General features: G+C 38.8%; 1 protein-coding gene across 2 annotated transcripts in view; it reads left to right on the top strand.

The window, feature by feature from the left end:
• NXPE4 (neurexophilin and PC-esterase domain family member 4) overlaps nucleotides 1–23,475 on the top strand; it is a 453,299-nt gene that overhangs the window by 293,567 nt on the left and 136,257 nt on the right. Inside the window, exon 4 of one of the 2 annotated variants that reach the window (XM_025999198.2) lies at nucleotides 39–128. The exons of the other annotated variant lie outside the window; for it this stretch is intronic. The gene's annotated coding sequence lies outside the window, so the exon portion shown is untranslated. The remainder of the gene's footprint in view (nucleotides 1–38; nucleotides 129–23,475) is intronic. 2 annotated transcript variants of the gene reach the window in all.

A 23,475-nucleotide genomic window follows, 5' to 3' on the forward strand; every position in this document is an offset into this window, starting at 1 on the left:
TGCCTGGCTGTGCTGATGGAAGAAGTCATGTGTTGCAGATGTTGCCACCACAAGATGACAGGTTATCAGCGTGGGTCCTGAGGGTCATCGTGGAGTCAGACACCCAATGGAATCAAGAAATAAAGTGAGTACGTAAAACACTTTTTAAAAATTATTATTAAACCATTAAGTTTGGAGGTTGTTCCTTGCTTTAGTATAATCTAGCTTATATGGATACTTCATTCAAAGTACAGGCCTAAGTAGAGGAAAGGTAACTGACATGAGCAACTGATTGAGGTTAAAAAAGTGAGTAAGATTGATATCTTTGTGGGATGCTACTACAAATTAACCAGAGAGACCAGGGTATGGATTTCTTGATAGACATAACTATGCTAGCATAGCAATAAGATAGAGAGATTTGCTTTCCTTGGGTGTAGGGCCATAGAAAAGGAAAGTGCACCCTTTTGATCCTGGCCATTTAAGAGTTGGATTTGGCACCTGAAGTGGATCTCCTGTTAGTTCTTGGTCTTGGGAACTCTGTCTTCTCGCCTATCTGGTCTTGGTGATAATCCTCAAATAGTCTATATCTCTGGATTTGGCATTATAGATTTCTTATGACACCTAACTCTTACTAGGCATTATAAGGTCTATTTTGGTTTTGGTTTATTTAATATTCTTGACAGAAATCCTGGCTCATCTGATGGAAATAAAGATACTACTATGATACCCATCACCATAGTGAGTTATTCTTCATACTAGAAATACTTTCTGATGAGGGTCAACACCCCTCTCCTGAGGATACAACATGGTTGCCAAAATCATACAAGAGAGTATGTAGTAAAAGTTCACCAAATGTAGATTTTGGTCAAGTGCCCCATGGTCAAGTGTTAAAACTGATATTCAGGCCCAAATCAAAGCTAAAAATAGCCATTACAGGAAGAAGTAAGTATAAGACATATTATGTATACATATACAAAATTTATATTTATAGGAAATTTATTATTTACATTGTTATACCCCAAATATTACTATTATTATAAATGTCTCATTAAGCTTTTAGAAGTGAAATTTCAAAATTTGAAGCTTAGCACTTACTTAGCATGGTCAGCTGTTGGATAGCTCCTAGTGGGCTTGATGTCGAGATTAGGTAACTCATTAAAATTGGTTAAAGAACAAATTGGTGGGCGACTAATTTTTCTCCTATGTTTTTCTCTTGTCTTCTACTCTACTATTCTTTATTATGGCTAGTTTTTGTGCGTGATTTTGGAGTCTTCCCTTCTTAAGAAATGTGAAGTTCACAAAATTGACATTCTTACTTCACTCTTACACAATATAAAGAATTCTGCAAAGAAATTTTTCTTGAAAGAATCACAGACTAAATGGAATTAGAAAACTAAAATATATATAGTTCTTAAAGCTTATTTTGTTTAATGTACATCTAATCATTTTATAAACATTGGAACTATGGCATAATCACATTTTTATTACTCTGCTTTGTATTATTTAAATTCTTATAAATATTTATTTGCTGAGAAAGAATAACTTCCTAAAGTTACCCTACTAAGATAGCTCCCCTTAATTTTTGTATTAACTGCTAACCCATATCCTTATTTATCTATTTAAAGACTCAATTATTTTTGTACAAAAAAAGAACTTTCATTATTGTTGTTCAAATTTATAATTGCAATAATAAATATGCCTTCATATTTTTAATGAACTAAGAATGTTCATATATAAAATACATAAAAATATTTTCACTCTAAGTTACATCTAGAATGCTCACATATTTATTTATTTAAAGATGTTATTTATTTATTTGAAAGAGAGTAATCACAAGTAGGGTAGAGGTGCAGAGGAAGGGGGAGAAGCAGTCTTCCCAATGAGCAGGGAACCTTACTCCATGCTTGGATCCTGGGACCCTGAGATCATGACCTGCACCGAAGGCAGGTGCTTAACTGACTGAGCCACCCAGGCACCCGTAGAATGCTCACCTCTATTTAAAGGACCAATGATAAGCTAAATAACATGTTACATTTCTGTTACCTATGTTCCTACACTGGTTAGACATAGTAGCAAACCATGAGATGATATTGTTATTGACCATAGACAAGATCAAAGATGCCCAGTTATATTTAAAAATATACCCAGACTCTCCTGACATCCAGAGGCTGAAACTGATGATGAAGCCAAGGCTGAATAGTAAATTTTTTGGCCAAATCAGATGAGGCCTACTGTGGTGCATCTCTAGTGTATACAAACAATGCTTTGAAGATAAAGTCTCTGATATGTAGAATTTACTGGAAGGTGAATGTGAAAGACCACAAACAAGCCAGGCATAGTTTAACAAGGAAAGCCATCCTGCTCTCTAAGCAGATCAGTTCTTGTGTATGGGATTGAGTTCCGTTAGCAAAGCCCTGCAGAAGCAACGAGAGAAGCAAAACCCATAGATGCAAAAGAGGGATGGGAAAACACAATTGTTCCTCATTTTGCTGAAGATTTATGCTACCTGAATAAAAAGCTCATCTACAATTCTAACCAAAGAGCAAAATAAAAAGGAAAGGGAAATAGATGATGGGGTGAAGATCTGGGCCATCTTCCCACCTCTGCTAGTTATTCACCTTCCACTTTAATCAACACATGAGTTATGTCATCTACACAATGTGGATAATAGTACGTACATTATCGAATTGATAAAGCATAGGAGAGTTGAAAGTTTTGTAAATTCTAAAACTCTGTAAAATAAGTAGGTTTTAAACCTCCAAGTAAGCTCTTTATTTAAAAAACAAGCCTTATCTAGTCTTTTTATTTTTAAGATTTATTTATTTATTTGAGAGAGAGAGAGAGAAAGTGAGCACCTGTGGTAGTGGGGGACAAGGGGAAAGAATCTCAAGCAGACTCCTCACTGAATACTAGGGGTCAAGTCTGGGCTGGAAGTGGGGCTCCACTGAGGGCTCCACGCAGAGCTCAATCTCATGACCCTGAGATATGATACTGAGATCATGACCTTGGTCAAAATTAAGAGTCATAAGCTCAACTGACTGAGACACCCCTGTGCCCCCAAAATTTTGTCTGTTCTGATTGTCTCCCTATCTTTCCAGTTTGCAGATACTATTTTGATCACACTTACATGTTAACATTTTAAAAAACAATATTAGTAAATACTACATAATTCCCATTTTATGAATAAGGAACTGAGGCACCGAGCTCAGATTACACAGATAGGAAGCATCATAACATGCACAATTTCCCAGCAAATCTAAATTTGAGAACCCTCAAGGCTCAACCTAGGCTTTGGTCCTTGATTACTTAAGCTAAGTGAATGTCAAGTGCAATAGCATCAAGCCTTGCCTGATAAACTCCTGAACTTAATGTCAACTCTTGTTCCATTAGGACACATTGGCATGATTAAAAAGATAAAGTTTGTTTAAATATTGGAGAAAGGAAGATTGTTGCCTAAAGTGTTTTTTATTTAAAATGCTTGAATGGAATATTCATTGCAAAAACTAATGCTACTCCTGAGGCCAAACAGATGACCCATTTGCATGCCTCAAAGACTGCCAAGGCTCAGTCTTGAAAGCCCCAAATAAACCAGTAACCTGGGAGTGGGCCAGCACCACAGCGAGCTGGCTGACCTAGGATGACAAAGGTGGCCTTTTGGAACCGGTCAGATCCACATAAATATCAGACATAGCACTCAGTCGCCCTGGAGCTATGCTTTGGACAACTGGGAGGCTATGTTAAAGAATTCATTCCATAATGGACATGGGAGGGGGCCATCCCAAACAAGGCAAAAGGATCCTGAAGCTCTCTTCTATATATGCCTGGGGGTGTCAGGGGGTAGAGAAGGAGGGGGGCATGGAGTGTGCAGGTTTATGATCCTGTTCTTTAGGACAGTATCAGGTGATTCTTCTGCATACTGGTGTTGACCTGGCAACTATTGATACAAAGGGAATGGAAATATTTGTTGCAATTTAACTGTTCCCCGAGTGGCAGGGAGCACTGTACCTCCCTCCAGCCCCACCCCAACAGCTGAAGCAAACAGAAATGAGAAAACCTCCAAATCTCGGCTTTATACAATGGGCCTAAAGAGGGGAAACCCCAAGCCTCGGCTCAGATATCTCAACTGCTTAAGTTCCAAGGAAGAAGCCAACAAGAGTAATGACATCAAGGAAGCCAGAGAGTCAGAGCCAGAGGAATATGGTGGCAACTCTGAAGGCTTCTCATACCTGTTCACAGTGGTGGCTTATTTAGTGGTGAGACCCTGGTGGCTGAGTCTGCCTAATTATGAGGTTTGACACAGAAAGTCACTGGCTAACTCAAACCATGCCCTCCAGTTTTCATTAGTAATAAAGAGTAGCATGCAGGAATTTATCCTCTACTTTTTTCCCTCTCCATCCTGGAGGTATATAGGGCAGCCAGCTGGTGAGGTGCATCTGCCCTGCAGAATGAGATTTCCCCATGATCTAAACTGAGGGTCACTGAGAATTAGGAAGTAGGAGTTGTCACTGCAGAAACCACTTTCTCTGGTCCAACTTTTATTCAGTAAAAGAGCAAAGTTTTGATCTCTATCCTTCTGATGATTTTGTTTCTCTCAGTTGGTTTAGAATTCAAGAGGAGAGAATAGGAGTGGACTTTATTAGAGCTCCTCAAATCCCAGACTTGTGTCCAGGATGCACCGGCTCAACAGATGAGTGTGATCATGAGTTAGTGATGCAATCCATTCAGGTCCCTGTTTTCTTATCCATAAAATGAGGATAATAGTAGGAACTACCTCAAAGATTGTTTGGCAAGGGAGATAGCATAACCCAAGTAAAGGGTTTAGCTGAGTCATTGCACATTTTAAGTATCCAAGAAATGTTGTCTCTTATATTTATACTTTAATATTTTAATTTAATGTTTAAAAATTTATTCGAGAAAGAGTGAGAGAGCACAAGTAGGGGGAGGGACAGAAGGAGAGGGAGCAGCAGACTTCCCCATGAGCAGGGAGCCCAATGCAGGGCTTGTCCCAGGACCCTGAGATCATGATCTGAGCTGAAGGCAGAGACAACAAACTGAGCCACCCAGGCATCCCTTTAATTTTATTTTTATACCTTATTATTATAATTTTGATTTTTGTTGCAGAAATATATTGCTCTGTTTTGTTTATTTTTAAACATGTTCTTTCTGCACTGATGTCAGCTAATGCCCCAAACTCATCTCCACCCAGTCCATGTGGAAAGGGATTTGAGACATTAACTGGTGTTGGGGAAGATAGGTTTGGGCATTAACTGATGTCAGTGGAGATGGGATTGGGATATTACCTATATCAGCAGAGATGAGTTTGGGGCATTAGCTGCTATCAGTGCTAAAAGAACTGGTTGAACAGGAAAACACAGCACTAAAATTCTGGGGCAAAGATCGAAATTGGACTATTGTCAAGAACATAGAAAATAAAAGAAATCCAATTGTATGAAGGAAGAAACAAGTTTTACAATGCGTGTGCGTGTTCTAGGAGGCAGTGCAAGAGTCAGGTGAATCAATACCTTGCAAATTGCTAGCACTCAGGGGTTGGCGGGTTATCGCTTGCAGAGAGAGAAGGGAATAAGCAGGTTTTAGAAGCACACTTCCCAGGAGCACCACACACAGGCACAGGTGGCACCCACACAGGGCTGCTTAGCTAAATATCAAACATACAGAGACAGGTATTTGTAACAAAGGACTCTAAGACAGGGTGCTATGGTTACTCTCCTGGTGAAGGCAATGCCTCAAATAACTCCTACAGGTTTATGCTGGAGCTGCCGCAATATCGGAGGAAAGCAACCGGCCCATAAATGGCAACAATGATGATGATCATGAATGACAGCACCACCTCATGTTTATTGATCCCTACGTGCCAAGCTAAGCAATGTGCATTCGTTATATGGATACAATTTTAACCCCTCTAGTGTTCTAACAGGAAACTATGGTCAGAGTTGCTAAGAAGGTTTGCCTACATTCACAAACCTAGAAATGTATAGATTTGGGGTACAAACCTGGCTTATCAGAGAGGAAGAGAAATTCTCATATGAGAAATTCGATTTTAAAAATGGGGTAGAAGCAGACCACTTATAAGAAGTGGATTTTCAAAGATCCCAACAGCAGAGGTTAAAAACAGAAACCTGTATATTCTTAGAAATATAGAATTGAGCTCTTTTGTAGATTGCTCTGAAAAAGTAACATTAAACTATGCTTTCAGAAATGCCAAAAAGAAAAGGTCCCAAACACACAGAAGTAAGAGACATGCAAAAGTTACTAATAACTCCCTGCTATACTTCAGAGAAGTGGTCATCGAGTCACACGGGGAAACGTGCTTATTTTTCCCAGGATGTGTATCCAGGAGGAGTGGAGAGCCCACCAAGCTTACCAAGTCTACAAGTGTGCAAATGATATGTTCAGGAGATGATATAACTGTGAAACTGAGTAAATTGGAGGCCATGCTGTCATTGCCTCGTTGATAGCCATAGCTTTAAAGATGACTAGTGTATAGAAAAGTGAGTTATTAGCCACACACCTGGCATTGGCAAAAGTCATGAGCTGTTAGCAGTGCCAGTACAATGAGCACTTTGAAAGAGATAAAAAGGAAAACTAAACAACCTCAGTCAGTTATGTGTCCGACTCTTAATTTTGGCTCAGGTCATGATATTAGGGTTGTGAGATTGAGCCCTGGGTTGGGCTCTGTGCTGGGCATTGAGTCTGCTTGGGACTGTCTCCCTCTCCCGCTGCCCCTCCTCCCTCTCTCTCACTGTCTCTCAAATAAATAATATTTTTTAAAAGGAAAACTAAACAAGTATATAAAGCAATGTGCTCACACACTGTGGAGGAAAGAAGATGAATTCTCTGTCCCCTAAAAGTTGTTCACTACACAAGTAAGCAGTATTTGGAAGACATACCTATAGATACACAGGAGAGTTTTAAAGTCATAAGAATTTATTATGCCAAATTTGTATCAGATTAGAAGAGCTATATAAAAGGATGGGTTTTGGGGTGCTTGGGTGGCTCAGTCGAGCATCTGCCTTCAGATCAGGTCATGATCCTGGAGTTGGGGGTTGGGATTGAGCCCCACATTGGGCTCCCTGCTTGGCAGGGAGCCTGCTTCTCCCTCTGCCTCTGCTCTTTCTCCTGCTTGCACTCTCTTGCTGTCTCTCTCAAATAAATAAATAAATAAGTAAATAAATAAATAAATAAATAAATAAAAAATAAAATTTTTAAAAAAGGGATACATTTTCAAACAAAATACAAATGATCAAAATTGACCAAGATAAAGAAAACCTGGAAAGTCTATTATTCATAGAATAATTATTATAGGTAGCCAAAACTCTACCATGAACACAGGCCCGGAGGAGTTCCTTTTTTAAGATAATTTCTGTCAAGACCTAAAATACTAATTCTGTTTAGTATTAAGCTATGCTGTTTAAACTACTGAATAGCTTACAAAAAAAAAATAATAATAATAGAAGTGCCAGATCAAAGTGCCAGCAGGGTTGGTTTCTTCTGAGGCCTCTCTCCTTGACTAGTAGATGGCTTTCTTCTCCCTGACTCTACAAATATCTTTTCTGCTATACTTGTCTGTGTCCTGGTCTCGTCTCCCTATAGGGACACTATTCTTTATTACTGGAAATAGAGTCATTAGCATCTTTAAGTCAGATCAGAGAACAAATTCCAGAAACCCCAAAACCAATTCAGAAAACTTATTCTTAAAATTCTGTTTCTCTAGAACCACTCTTAGTACAAAAGTCTGTGTTAGGGTTTTCCAGAGAAATAGAAACACCAGAATGTATACATATTGAGAGAGAGGGAGAAGGAGAGAGAGAAAGGTTTACTTCAAGAAATTGGCTAATGAGATTGTGGAGGCTTGGAACACCCAAAATCTGCAGGGTAGACTTTGAGGCTGGAGACCCATGAAAGAAGTGCAATGTGAATTCAGAGTCAGCTGGGAGATTTCTGCTTCTTCAGGGAAAGCCTTTTTCTATTAAGACTGTCAACTAATTGGATGAGACCCACACACATTATGGAGGGCAATCTGCTTTAATCAAAGTCTACTGATTTAAATGTTAATCTCATGTAAAAAAAGATCTTCACAGAAATATCTAGAATAGTGTTTGACCAAATATCTGTGCACTGTGGCTTAGCCAAATTGACATATAAAATTAGCCGTCATAGGAACTAATAGTTTACTCAGTGTGTTTGACATATTAAGAAGAGTTTTATTATTCTAATACAGAATATAGAAAGAAATCTGTGTATGTTCACAGAAAATTAAGCAAACAACAAAAGATTATTGTCAACACCAATAAAAATTGTATGAGGAATGAAAACATAATCATAATATCCCATGCAGTTCATCTATGAGAAATATTGATATGATCCTAATGTGGTAAGCAAAATGATTTCTACTCCCTTCTCCAGATGTCCACATCCTAATCCCCCAGAACCTGTGAATACACTGATTTACATAAACTTGTAGATTTGATTAGGTTTGGGATTGCAAACTGGGAGATTATTCAGGTGAGCCCAATATAATCACAGGGTTCCTTATAAGAGAGAAGCAGGAGGGTTAGCTAAAGAGAAGATGTGGAAGTAGAGGGTCAGAGAGCCCAGTGGGAGCTGTGAAGGTGTTGTGTGGATGGGTGGAAGATGGAGGAATGCAACTGGTCTCTAGAAGCTGGAAAACACGAGGTAACAGATTCTCCCCTAGAGCTTCCAGAAGGAACCAGCACTACTAGCACTTTGACTCCATCCCAGCAAGATTGACTTTGACTTCTACAGAACATAAGGTAATAGATTTGCTACTAGTTTGTGGTATGCTGTTAGAGCAGTAATAGGAAACAAATACACCTAGTAATATAAAATCTTGAGTTTAACTAAAATTGTGATCTTTTGAGAGGAAGAGAAGGGAAAAGATATATGTGTATATAGGGCTGGGGAGTAGGGTAAGAAAAAAATGCTAATCTTCCTAAATAATAAGTCAATGAATAATATCTACATGAAAATATCAAAAAGAGCCAATAGAAGTAGATTGCAGAACTTGAATGAGAAGGATGTAGGCAATTGCTCTTATTCATTGTAAGCTTTGTCATACAATATGCCATTAATCTACGTACATAATTGATTAAAAATTAAAACTAAATCAAAAGGCTATCCTCTTCATACTCTGACAGAATTATCAGAGGATATATACTCCAATAGAGGAAAGAAATGAATTTAAAATAGAAACTGGTCATAAGAAGCAAGGGCAAACACAGAAGCCTGAATGTAAAAGAGTTAATAATCTGATCCCCAGATGATCTCCATATACATGATGGCAAAGGGAGAAGATAGAAATAAATTCTACTAAGCTTATTGGTATGTTTGTTTTGGTTTTGGTAAGCTATAGATACTGATTAACTCTAGATACTAATGGCTAAATAAAAGTTAAAGGTGTAAACTGGGGCACCTGGGTGGCTCAATCATTTAAGCATCTGTCTTTGGCTCTGGTCGTGATCCCAGGGTGTTGGGATCAAGCCCTGAATTGGGCAGTGCACTCAGTAGGGAGTCTGCTTCTCCCTCTTCTTCTGCCCTTCCCTTGCTCATATCCTCTCTCTCAAATAAAATCTTGAAAAAAAATTAAAGTTCTTAATTTTAATGGTAGCAACCCTAAAAATGTTAGGGTTACTACCAAAAAGAGGTACATTTACTCTATGTATATGAGTATATGTCTTTCAAATTACTAGAGGTTCTGTTACCCTAATTTCGGCTCCCCACTATTCGAAAGGCCAAGAAAGGCCAAAACTCAAGAGACTGAGTTCTGACTGGAGAGGAATTTGAGCTTTATTTGGGAGACCAGCTACCTGGGAAGAAGGCAGACTCTTGTCCAAAAGCCAACTCCCAGGTGTCTGCCTGGCCCAGGGGTTTTTAAAAAGGGTTTAGGGTGGTTCATCAGGAAACAGAATGCAGTGGTCTGCAATGTTTCTTGAGGACTTGCTGACTCCATTGTGCAGACATTATCCATGTGCTCGGGGGTTGTACGAGGGGGGTCCAGTTCCTGTTTCATAATGTGCAGGAGGACTCTGCTCTTTCTACAAAGGAAGGCAAGGTCTACAGATACACAAAGAGGGGTTAATAAAATCATTTGTGTGGCCTGAAAAAAAATATCTTGCTAAAAAAATTGCAAGGCTGATCAGAAAGCCAAGGTGGCTTTGAACAGACTTGCTGGTCTCTGCAGTCTGGGGGAGGTTCTGGTCTTTCTCTCCTCAAGACCGATGATCTGCTGCTATGGATCAAGGGACTTAGGTCAGCAAGTAAGGAATGTGTTAACTTGAGGCCCGTTAACCCTTAAGACTGGTTGGAGTTCCATTTCTAGTATAGGTAAGTAAGCTTCAATGAGACTAATCCTGCCTTTGAATTACCATAAACTCTGGGGTGGAGGGCACTTTCTAAAGGAGCAGAAGAAAAACTAAAAGTAGGCAGATTCTGGAGAGAGGTTGACATTTGGAAAAAGAGAATGTCGTGGATGTCTCCTGTTTTCAAGTTTTGAGCCTAAGGGAAATCCTAGTCTGCCCTATGCAGGGCATATAAAACTCCTATAGCAAATCTTCATTGTTCTGACTTGAGCCAGAGAAGCTGGCTGCTGGAAAGAAGAGAATCCTAGAAACACGAGTGGGGGAGCCCCCAAATGCTGTGTACAATTCTTAATCCAACCTCTGGGTGTTCCCAGACCATGCACATGCCGGACTCCAAAGCCTCTTAGCAAAGGATAAAGAGCTAGACTGATACCTGAGCTTCTTCCCAATGAACAAGGTTTGCAGTCTGAGTCCATCTAGGTCAATTAATGCTAAAACAGTAAGAACAAGTATACAGTATTCATCAGAAAAATATGAAAGCATCCGAACAAGTATACAGTATTCATCAGAAAAATATGAAAGCATCCATAGTCTTCATATCAAGAGAGTTGGTAGCATTTATAATACCTAGGATTTAATCCTGGATTTCTCAATTTATGAAAAAAAATACAGGAAAATGTGACCTGTTTTCAGGAGCAAAAATATCAAATGGACAGCAACCCCAAGATGACTCTGATAGTGGAATTAGTAGATTTTAAACTCAGTGACCTAAAAATGTGCTCGCAATACATGAAAAAAAAAAAAAAATGCCAGGAGAGAAATAGATACTAATTTTAAAATTGTAAATTTTAGAAGTAAGATTTGTTTAAAAAGTCACCGGATATACTCAACAGCAGGAGAAAGATAAAACAAGTGAGTCAGTGAACTTAAAAATAGAAATTATTCAATCCGTTAAAAAAATTTTTTTAGATGGACCAAGCCTCAGGGACAATATCTAAATGTCTAACATGTATGGAATTGGACTCTGTCAAAAGTTCAGAAATAGCCCATGGAAGAACAATGAATCACTGAAGTAGTAATTAGTAAAAGTGTATTGTGCACACACCAACAAAAAGTCAGTTTGCAAACCTGGAGCACTCAAGCCAAACATGGAATGAGGCTTGGGAGTATATTGTTATAAAGCAGCTTGTAGGAACGCCTCGGTGGCTCAGTGGTTGGGCGTCTGCCTTTGGCCCAGGGCATGATCCTGGGACTCCGGGATCGAGTCCCACATTAGGCTCCCTCCCTGCTTCTCCCTCTGCCTATGTCTCTGTGTGTCTCTCATGAATAAATAAAATATTTTAAAAAATAAAAAATAAATCAACTTGTACTGTCAGGAGATAGTGACTGCTTATTTTTTTACTGTGATTGGTGGGAATACTAAAATGTTTTCACAGATTGGGAAAAGTGGTCAGTGGTTACTTCATATAAACAATGGGAAACCGTTTATTTTGCTTATGATTTCCAGAGGCATGAACAAGGAATGACCCAGGTCAATTTTGTGTTGCAAAAGAAGCTAAATTAAGTTTTGTATGACTAAGCTGGTTTTGTCTTCTCATGGCTGGTCTCCACCGATTTCTGATTTTTAACAATTCCCTTCCTTTTGGTCCTTCTCTTTGAGAATATGACCAACCAGGAGGGCATTATTCTCAATTACCACCATTGATGTAGTCAGGCTGAAGAATCACATAGACACTGTTTCTACCAGTTGACTTACAGGGCTGGAGGGCCATGTAGCATGGTTATTGTTGACTTCATCCAAATGCCTAATCTCCATGTCTTATGAATGCCAGGCAATAGGCATTTAAAACCCTTAAGAATATAGAGTATACTAGATAATATGAGAAGTTCAGGAGAAGAATAGCCAAGGATTGAAATCTTGCCCAGAGTGGATATCCCCAGGAATGAAGACTTAATGCAACAAATCAAACGAGTTATTATCAGAACCCAGTCTTACCTTTCTAATACAAACTACAACTGTTTTGAATTATGTGCAGTTAGGTTTCAAACTTTTAAGTTATTTACACAATTTGATGTATCAGCAAACATATGTCCTCATGATCACTTGGGCTGGGACGTGAGGATATTCTATTTCAGAAGACAGTGTGGCAGTGAGTTTCCACCTGAATTGGGCTTCTATAAGACTTGGACAATCAGGTGAGTTGATGAGGCATTTCTATGGGAACAAAAGAAAACAAGGGTTAATAGTCCCAGTAAATTATAAAGTCAGTTTCTAAGTTTGGGGTGCATTCAGTGGAGAAGATTTCTAGATTTGAGTTGGAAGTATCTCCAGATGGTGGACTGAGCATGGTAATTTCAGTCTGATGGATTTTCCTGGATGGCGGTGGGAGGGTGGTCCTTATCATCAAGTATTTGGTTGCTTTTTCTTGAGTGGCCCATATAGTAACAGGTGTGAAGGTTGTCCACATGTCATCCTTGGTGGTGGCTTTTCTAAAGTGTACAAGTAGATAACACCTCAAAGATGACGAACAGGACTAGAATCAAATAATGGATACACCATATTTTTCTATTGAAATAACTTTTTTAGTCTTTTTTAATTAAATATCTTTATGGTGAAGCTAACTTGATTATAAAAGTTGTCTAGTCTTTTGAACTGCCTCGATTATTTACATAATTGTGGTAAGACTAGTAATTCTATGCATATTCTCAAATAGTACATTTCACTCAAAGCTTTGATAATATCCATGGGGCTTTTTTGGCTTTGTAAAATCAACCTTAGTTCTTTAAAATTGCTTGGTAACAAGGAATCTCAGATTATACCTTTAAAGTATCTCTAGGCTAAGATACCAAGCTCTAGACTTGTCCGACTGTGTCCTATTAAAGGAGAACTGATTCTTATTAAGCTTACATCAGGGTTCCTAGGTGGCTCAGCGGTTGAGTGTCTGCCTTCGGCTCAGGGAGTGATCCCGGAGTCCTGAGATTGGGTCCCACATCGAGCTTCCTGCATGGAGCCTGCTTCTCCCTCTGCCCATGTCTCTGCCTCTCTGTGTCTGTCATGTATAAATAAAATAAAATCTTAATGTATATATTGATGTAAGATTTTTTTTGTCATGAAAAAAATATTAAGTTTCTGAACTTGGGATCGGGTAAAGAGAAAAAGCAAAACGTTTCCACGTTTGTTGCAAAAATATACTTCATCAAATTGCTGTATGCTATAGTTTAAAAAAGAAAAAGAAGGGCCCCGTAGCTGGCTCAGTCAGAGGAGTGTGCAGCACTTGATCTCGGGGCTATGAGTTTGAGCCCTATGTTGGGTGTAGAGACTACCTAAATAAAAACTTAAATTTTTTTTGAAATTGAAAGAGAAAAGGGAGTCCTTTGAATCTGGAGAACAAAACACTGAAGAACCAGCAATGTAATTAGAATTCTCTTCTTAACTTCGTCCCCTGTAATTCTTGTTTTGCTTCATCTTGGGTTAGCAGCTTTGAGTCAGTTTTTTGTTACAGTTTTAGAAATTTTTATCTGGTTTAGTGGTATAACCTTAAGTTATTGGAAACCTGTACTTGCTCGAGCCCTTCCCATGAATCTCCTTAAAGATGAAACACTTCTGCAGGAACATTTTTGCAAAAGCACCAGAATAGAATAACTGTCTGAGTGACAAAAGTCTTAAAATAGCCACGATTAAACATCTGGTAAGAGTTCATATATGTACAATGGAATGATGCAGTTGACAAGTAAGTTTGATTATTTGGGGGATAAACAATATCTTAAGATAATAGCTACAATTATGACTAAACCAGGACATGTCAGATTTGGGGGAATTTCCTATAATTTCTGAATTACTTTAGTGTCCTATATCACCAATAAATATGATCTGAAAGGTTAAATATTTTATTTTGTTTCCCATGCAACCTAACCAAATCTAAATGAACAGTTCTTTCTTCCTTTTTTTTTTATACTTAAGAATTTGATTTGGTGAAGCTGTTATAAATGTCAAAATACTAAAAACATTTGATAAAATTGGATCATGGTCACTGTGAAACAATTCTTAGTTATATATACAACCAAAGTGGCAATTAAGATTTCAAAGGCAAATACAGAAAGTTACATAGTTTAAAAAAAAAAAGAACAACTTCCTTCTTCAAATATATAAATAAAAGCTATTCAGATAAAATAAGCTAAGAGCACTTGTTGTCAGTGGATACACACTTCAAGAAACACTTGTACTTTAACAAGCCTCCCTGGTGATTCTGATACATGTTACATTTTTGAAAAACCACTGATGTAAAACAGGAATCTGACATCTCCTACAAGGTGAACCTAAATCTCTGCCATCGCCTTTAAGTTCTTTGATGGCATGATTTAATAACCCTCACTAAGGAACTGTGGCTGGCTGAGCTACACCTCAGGTCTTGTTAGCGTGGACAATATACTTTTATGAGGTCTGGTACAAGCAATGCCACTACACCGCTCCATGCTAAAGTGTAGCATAGAGCCTTAGAGTGAATATTCTCTGACCTCTACCTGAAATCTAGCACTATCCTGGCACCCAGAACATCACTAGCTTTGTTAGCGTTAGGAAGCAACAGTTTCTGAAGGTAATGTTACCTAAGGTGTAAAATAAAGCCATGGAAGCCACAGGGATACTCTTTCAAGTAGCTATATAGGCATTGCTTGCCAGCAGGCATAAACCAAAGCAGAGAGGAGTGGAAGAAGCAAACAAAATACAGCCAACAGACTGATTCACAGGTATACAGGAGGCATCCCTTTGGGGATGGTCAGAAGTCACTAGGAAATCTTTTTGGAGGGAGTGGGAGGAGGAAGTATGAAGCATTACAAAGTTCTTGCTTGAGCTAGTAGGAGGTTGGCAGTCACTTAAAAATATGGCAGTTGGGTAAACAACTGTTCTTCTTTGGTGTGATCAAGTAATATTTGAGCTTTAAGGGACTGCATGGCAAAGGACTGGTCCAGTGGTAGGAGAAAGGTGGTGGAAAAGACTGCCAATAGTGACCATTTCTTATGAAAGTTAGCACTGACACACTGTTGGCTAGAACCTTGTTCATTACAGGGCAGAGGTGAGTGTAATGTTCTCAATGTCCACATGTTGATGCTCAATGGCCTCAGTCTCGATGGATAAAGGGGAAGAGACTGCCACTCCACAGCTCACTCAGGGGTCAGGGATGAAAATCTAATTGAAGCTGGGCTTTCACTTGTGGCAAGAGAGGCAGTATGGTGCTGTAGTTAGGATCTGGTTTAGGAATCAAAGCAAATACAAGTCCACCCTTCACGTGACCTTGAAAGTTTTACTTCTCCTCTTTGAACTGTAGGTCCCTCTTCTGTCAGGGGAGATAATCCTAGTCTTCTCCTATAGGATGTGATTATTGCTATCCTTCCTAACCAGTTTGATGTCTGATTTTTTTTTTTTTTTTAGAGGAAATTTAGGAAGGTTCTTAGTTTCTAATTTTTCTCCTCTACATTGTTGATAAATGCTGAGCTATAAAGAAATGACAGCTGGGGAAAATTTGGAATGTCAGCCAGGAGAAGTTCCTGAGCATAAAAGATCTAGTGAAGAGCGTGAGCACCGAGGGATGCCATATTGCTTATGACTCGGCATGAACTTCCCTATGATATCTACCTATCATAAGGCTTGTGCTATATATTTTACATTTGGAGGAAAAAACCTACGTTATTTTCTATATTGATGTTTGTACTTGTTACTTGGATCATTTTTGTAGCACTCCACACACACACTTTCAAAGACTTTGTAAAGCTAGAAGCGTTTTCTCATTTCCTATATTAGGTAAGGGTGTTGTTTCATGAAAAGTCATCTCCTTATAAAGATAACTCACATTTGGGGATACAGCTGGTGCATGCTCAGAGGAATTCATAACTGCACACAAATATAAATCCCATCCTGAGGATCTTTCCTTCTGAATGCCCCACAGAATTTTGCCATATGGTGTAACCTTGAGTTTTTCTCTCTCTCTCCTTGCCCAAATGTATCATTTATTACTGTGTTGTTTTTTTTTTTATAGCAGTTTAAAAATTCTATGCTTTCCACACTTGGGATTTCAAACTCAGTAATCCTTCCCTTCCCCTCTCCTATCTTCCATGCCTTCCCCTCCCTCCCTCCCTCCCTCTCTCCCACCCTCCTTCCTTTTCTCCTTCCTTTTCTCCTTCCTTTCCTCCTTCCCTACTTCCCTAATTTCTTAACCTCTTTCTTTCCTTTTCTCCTTGTTCTTCCAGAAATCGAAAACCTTCTGTGAAAGTTAGGGAACAATGTATTGAACACCCATGTACTCATTGCCCAGTTTAAGAAACAAAAGCAAAGCTCCTTTGTATACTATCTCCAGTCTAGCTACTCTTCTCTCCCACTACCAGAGATGTCCACGAAATTAGATGTTTGTTCCTGTGATGATAGAATTTTACCACAATGGTATGTAACCCTATACATATAGGTACTGTTTTTTCGGTTTTAAAACTTTACGTAGTTTTTTTATATGACTTCTATCCCACAACCTCCCTTTGCTTTGGGTGTGGGTTTGTTTGTTTGTTTGTTTTTAGTTCAGAATTTTTTTTGAAACACAGATTTCAACTTGTTTGCCCTAAATAGACATTTAAGAATCCATGACCCACTTCCCAATTAGAAATCTCAAAAATCCTTTGTTAAATTGTATACCTTCTATGTAAGGTACTGCTTTGGTTTTCCTCTCCTGTTTTACCTTGGACTGATAGAGATGGGATGTCAAGCTGAGAATAGGGTGTGGTCCGGCAGTGCCCACATGTATCTCTGCTCATCTCTTTCATAGCATGTTGGGGGATGTACATTCTTCTGAGGATCTGTAGAACACCAGGCAAGAAAGCAGGCAACCATGCAAGGGCCTGGCTTGGAGCTAACCTCCACATTAGCTTTTGTCATTATGTGGGCCATGGTTTCACGGTCTCTCTCTGGGAGAAACACCCCTACTCTCCAAAGGTGCTTGAGGGTCTGGGTCCTCACTGCCCCCAGAACACTAACTTGTAGAATCTATGTTGTCCCCTCTGACAAAGCCCCCAGGTCTCCCCTCACAAGTTCCTGTAATGGTGCCCCCACAAGTAGTGTCAAACAGGACTCACTTAACTGTACAGAAAAAATAGCTTAAATAGAAGCCATTCTGGTAAATGTGAGAATAAGAATTGACCAAATGTATAACGAAAAGATCAAAAGTAATTTTTTTCTACTTTTTGTTCTTTAATTGAAATATAGTTGACATACAATATTAGTTTCAGGTATATATTATCATAATTCAACATTTACATACATTACAAAATGATTGCTACGATAAGCCTAGTTATTATGTCATTCAACAATGTTATAACAATATTATTGAACTATAGTCCCTGTATATCCTGTGACTTGTTCTATAACTGGAAGTTTATATCTCTTAATATTTTTTTTACCTATTTCACCCATCCTCCCCACTCCCTTCCCTTTGGCAAAGACCAGTTCTCTGCATTTGAGTCTGTTTCTGTTCTGTTTCGTTCGTTTTGTTTTTTTTTTTTTTTTAAGATTCCACATATAAGTGGAATCACACAGTATTTATCTTTCTCTGACTTGTTTCACTTAGCTTAATGCCCTCTAAATCCATCGATATTATTGTAAATGGTAAGGTTTATCTTATATGGCTAAGTAATATTCCTTTGACTGTACATACCACATCTTCATCTTACTGTTTATTGATGAACACTTGGGTTGATTCCCTATCTTGGCTATGTAAATAATGCTGTGATGAACATAGGGGTGCATGTTTCTTTTTAAATTATCATTTTCATTTTCTTGGGAAAAATACCCAGAAGTAGAACTTATAGATTGTATGATAGTTTTGTTTTTAATCTATTGAGAAATGATACTGTTTTACATAGTGGCTGTACCAATCTGTATTCCTGCCAACAGTTCATGAGGCTTCCCTTTACTCCATATTTTTGCCAAAACTTATTTCTTGTCCTTTTAATATTAGCCATTCTGACAGGTGTGGTTTTGATTTGCATTTCACTCATTATTTTACTGCATTTTACTGATCTCACTGTGGTTTTGATTTGCATTTTACTATTAGTGATATTGAGCATCTTTTCATTTGTTGGCTGTATGTCTTCTTGGGTAAAAATGTCAATTCAGGTTCTCTGTCCATTCCTTAATCAGCTTATCTGTTTTTTTTAGTGTTGCAGGATTTTTTAAATACAGTTTATATGTAGCTGTAGGGGCCCCACACCTCCACACAGTCAAATCTGCATATGATTTTTGGTTCCCTCAAAAACTTTACCGATAGCCTACTGTTGACTGTAAGCCTTACAAGTAATAGTCAATTAACATATATTTTAAATATATACTATATTCCTACAATAAACTAGAGAAAAGGAAATGTTAAGAAAATCATAGGAAAACATTTATAGTACTGTATCATAAAAATCCACATATAAGTGGTCTTGTGCACTTCAAACCCATGTTGTTAAAGGTCAACTGTATATTTTGCATATTAAACCTTTATTGGATATACCCTTTGTAAATATCTTCTCCCTTTCAGTAGATTGCCTTTCCATTTTGTAAATGGTTTCTTTCACTCTGCAAAAGCTTTTTAGCTTGATGTAGTTTCAATTGTTTTTGCTTTTGTTGCCATTGCCTGAGGGGAATAATCCAGAAAGATATTGCTAAAATGGATGTCAAAGAGCTTACTGCCTATGTTTTCTTTTAAGAATTTTATGGCTTCAGGTCTCACATTTAGGTCTTAAATCCATTTTGAGTTTATGTATGGTGTAAGAAAGTTATCCAGTTTCATTCTTTTGCAATGGCTGTCCAGTTTTTCTCAATATCACTTATTGAAGAGACTTTCTCCCGCCATCATGTATTCTTATCTCCTTCATTGTAGATTAATTGATCATATAAGTTTGGGTTTATTTCTGGGGTCTCCATCCTGTTAGATTGACCTAATGTGTTTATTTTTGTGCCAATACCATACTGTTTTGATTACTATAGATTTGTAGTATAGTTTGAAATCTTGGTGTGTGGTACCCCCATTTTTGTTTAAGATTGCTATGGCTATTTATTTTTACTTTTTTTAAAGATTTCATTTATTTATTCATGAGAGACACAGAGAGAGACAGAGAGAGGCAGAGACACAGGCAGAGGGAGAAGGACGCTCCATGCAGGGATCCCGATGCGGGACTGGATCCCAGGTCTCCAGGATCACACCCCGGGCTGAAGGCAGTGTTAAGCCACTGAGCCACCGGGGCTGCCCTGCTATGGCTATTTAAAGTCTTCAGGGGTTCCATATAGTTCTAGGATTATTTGGTCTAGTTCTTTTAAAGTATGTGTGTGTGCATATACACATTGTCTTTTTTTAGGATTTATTTTTATGAGAGAGAGAGGAGCAGTGGGAGAGGAACAAGCAGACTCTACTCTGAGCACACAGTCTGATGCAGGGCTCTCTTGCAGGACTCTGAGATTGCAACCTGAGCCAAAACCAAGAGTTGGATGCTTAACTGACTGAGCCACCCAGCACCCTCGTCATTTGTCTTTTGATAGAGATTGCATTGAATCTGTTTATTGCTTTGGGAAGTGTGGATATTTCTTCTTTTTTTTTTTTTTTTTTTTTTTTTAAGTGTGGATATTTCAATAGTATTCTTCTAATCCATGATCATGGTATATCCTCCCATTTATTTGTATCCTCTTCTATTTCTTTCATCAATGTCTTACAGTTTTCAGGTATTGCTCTTGGTTAAATTGATTTCCAGGTATTCTTTCTGATGCAATTATAAAGGAGATTGTTTTCTTAATTTCTCTTGTAATTTGTTGAGTATATAGAAACAAATTTCTATATATTTTGTAACCTGCAACTTTCCTGACTTAATTTATAACTCCTCATAATTTTTTTGGTGGGGTCTTTAGGGTTTTCTAGACCTCATTCCCTTTTTAATGCTCTCTTAAGCTTTGCCACCTCTCTTCCTCCATGCTACTCACATTTCCAAGGTAAACTTACTATATTCTTTTCTTTTTTGATGTGCATCTTTTCCCCCGCTTGCTTCCCATCCTAATTCTACTCATGGGTACTATAATATGGTAATTAAAAACATGCGCTCTAGAGTCAGACCCGTGTTCCAATCCTGATCCAGCTACCAACACCGGTATAATTATTTAACTTCTATCCCAGTTTTCTGTCCTCAGAAGTTGTGGGAAGTAAAAGAAAGACTATCAATACAAAAAAGCCTGTTGCATGTGACTGATACCTAGTTCTCTCCCCAAAGGTATTAAATATCACTATCTTTTTTACCCCATATTTTTCATTCTTTTCTCTCCCTTGTTAGTTAATTTTCACTTGTTTTTATTCACCTCACTTCAACTCCCTTAATTTATTTTGTGGGTGCATTCAGGCTGTCCTTTTCTAACAGTGGGTATCTAGAAATAGAACATAATCCAGATAAGAACAGCAACAGGGTAGTTACAAGCCCATCAATGTAGATAATGTAGAGAAAGGGTGTGTGATTTGCACAGAACACTAAGGTATGCTCCTTATCACTTCATTATGGTTCAGCTGTAAAGGATCTTTTATTGTACTCCAAAGCATGGAGTAATGATAACTGATTTGGGAATTTTAAAGAAATCATGAATAAGCTAAATTAGATGATCTCACATGAGCACTGCTGCCAGCTCATACCTCTATGTACTCACAATAATTAACCTCAGAGGAGTCCTCTAAATGTCCTGCTGGAGCTGAAAGAACATTATGGGGGAAGGAGAGCATATGGTGGGTATTTTCTAAAGCCCAGTTCTGGAAGGAGGGTACTTCCGAAAGAGTGACCAACTTTAACAATAGGAACCACATGGTCAAGCTCCCTGCCCCCACCCAGCTCTGGGAAGACCTGCCCATTGTTTATTTTGCTCATCCAGCCCTGGGGAGCAAAGAGGCTTCTGCTATCTAGAGAATAAGAAACCCTTTGCCAGATCCTCTCAAAAGCCCTTGAGTGACATTGGTACAGAATAGAATGATAAACTCATCTGTGCCTGGGCCTGGATGCTTTAAACCAGAAATATGTGAGCCATACTTGTAATTTTAATTTTCTAGTAGCTACATTTAAAAAGTAAGACACAGGTGAAATTTTAATATTTAATCCAACATATTACCATTTTAACATGTAATATAAAATTGTTGAAATAGCTTATATTTGGGGATTTTTTTTTAATACTAAGCATTTAAAATCTGGTATACATTTTATGCTTACTGCACCTTGCTTTGGGTCAGCCATATATCAAGTACTTAATAGCCACATGTGACTGGTAGCTACTGAATTGGACACTGCAGCTTTCGACCAAGAAGCCTTCTACTGCATGAAACCTGACATGTTCCCTGACCCATATGAAAGAACAGGAACAGCAAAGTGTCTTTTCTTAGTTTCAGAGAAAAACATTTGCTCTCCAGATAAATAGGCCTTCATCAAGAGATGCAGAAGGATGAGACTAGAGCCAGGTCAGACTCCCTCAGGTAGGTCTCTTCCTAACTGAGCTGCTCTGCTATTAATGTGGAGTTCAGCAGTCAGATCCATCAGCTCCATGTCCTTCAGGTCAACTGAACTTGGGGAGTCTATTTACAGGAAACTATTCATTTTACTTGCACTGTTTCAACCCCTTTTCCCTGAAAGGGTCTTTAAAAGGAGAACACCCAGAGAAGCAGCCACCCTGAAAGAGTAGTTCAAGGGTTTCAAGGAGGAGAGACTGTCAAACTGTCAAATCCTGCTGATAGGTAAGAAAAGACCTGAGCCTGGATCATTGTGGATATCAGAGACAACCCCAACTGCATCCGAGCCTGTGAGGCAGATACAATCCATACTTGGTTGTGCATGAGCTAGACATGCATGTCCGTGGACCTAAGTGTCCAGGCACAAGAGACTTGAACTGATTTTAAGGAAGAAACAGCAGGAAAATGGGACTGAGCAACTATTTGGAAGTGGTAGGTATGACAGTGATGGAGGGGAATTGGTACATGGTCTATGGGGCTCTGATCACCAGCTGGAGAACCTTACATGTTTAGGAATAAAGGACATTTGAGGTTTTTGAGAAAGGAATGGACCTTTAAGAAGACCTGTACCTTGCCTAGGAGGAGGGAAATGAGAGTGGACTCTGGCCACCATGGCCTAACTTGTCCTCAGAATCTTAGGCAGCCTCTTGAACTTGAAGGCTCCTCCTTAGCCTTGTGGGGGTCAGACGTGACCATCTAGTTCAGCACTTGTCATAGCTGGGCTTCCTTCCAGTTTGCCATCTTTACTGAGGTGCATACTCCTGCATACTAATGAGAAGTACTTCTAAGACCTGGGGAGGGAGATGGCATTCAGGAGCCAGGACCCAGGCTGAGCATCCTGAACTCTCCCTCAGACCCCACTTACCTTAAGAGGCTCCCAGCAGAGGAATGAGGCCAGGAAAGTGCCTGAGAAAAGACACAAGACACTCACTGCCTTGAGACTCCACTACCACCACAGCCACCAGAAGCACAGGGCTGGCTGGCAGCGGTTGCCTCCACAGACCTTCCACAAAGCCTGGGGAGGTAAAGACTCTGTTACCCTTTAAACTTTCCTTACATGTATGGTCTGAAAGTCACTGTCACCTCTGATTCATAACAGACTTACAGTAACCACAAAATGGGCAACAGTCCACCCCAAGAAATGTGGAGAATGAAGTCACAGCAAGACCGCTCACTCACCCTCCAGGGGTCCATGGCACCCAGGCTTCTGGCACACAGAGCCTCTGCTCAATCCAATACTATTGTCTAATTTTTGGAAATTACTCAGTACTTCTCATCTGCTGTTGGTCTTCTTCCTGGTTTCCTGAATTATTATTTACTCTTTAAAATTATTGTTTCATTTTTGGGGAGTGCTGAAGAGGGAGGTCAAAGGAAGGATGAAGTGGTAGTAGAGCAGTACCATCTACCTTACGTGCTAGCAGGAAAGCTCTGACTACAGGTAATCCAAACATGAACTGTACAGTTGACACTTGAACAACAGTTTGAACTGCATGGGTCTACTTATATATGGACTTTTTTTTTCCCCTATAAAGTACCATGAATGTATTTTCTCATGATTTTCTTAACATTTTCTTTTCTCTAGCTCACTTTATTATAAGAATAGCATATATAATATT

Source organism: Vulpes vulpes, chromosome 12 (genome assembly GCF_048418805.1).
Source record: "Vulpes vulpes isolate BD-2025 chromosome 12, VulVul3, whole genome shotgun sequence".
Taxonomy (NCBI): domain Eukaryota; kingdom Metazoa; phylum Chordata; class Mammalia; order Carnivora; family Canidae; genus Vulpes; species Vulpes vulpes.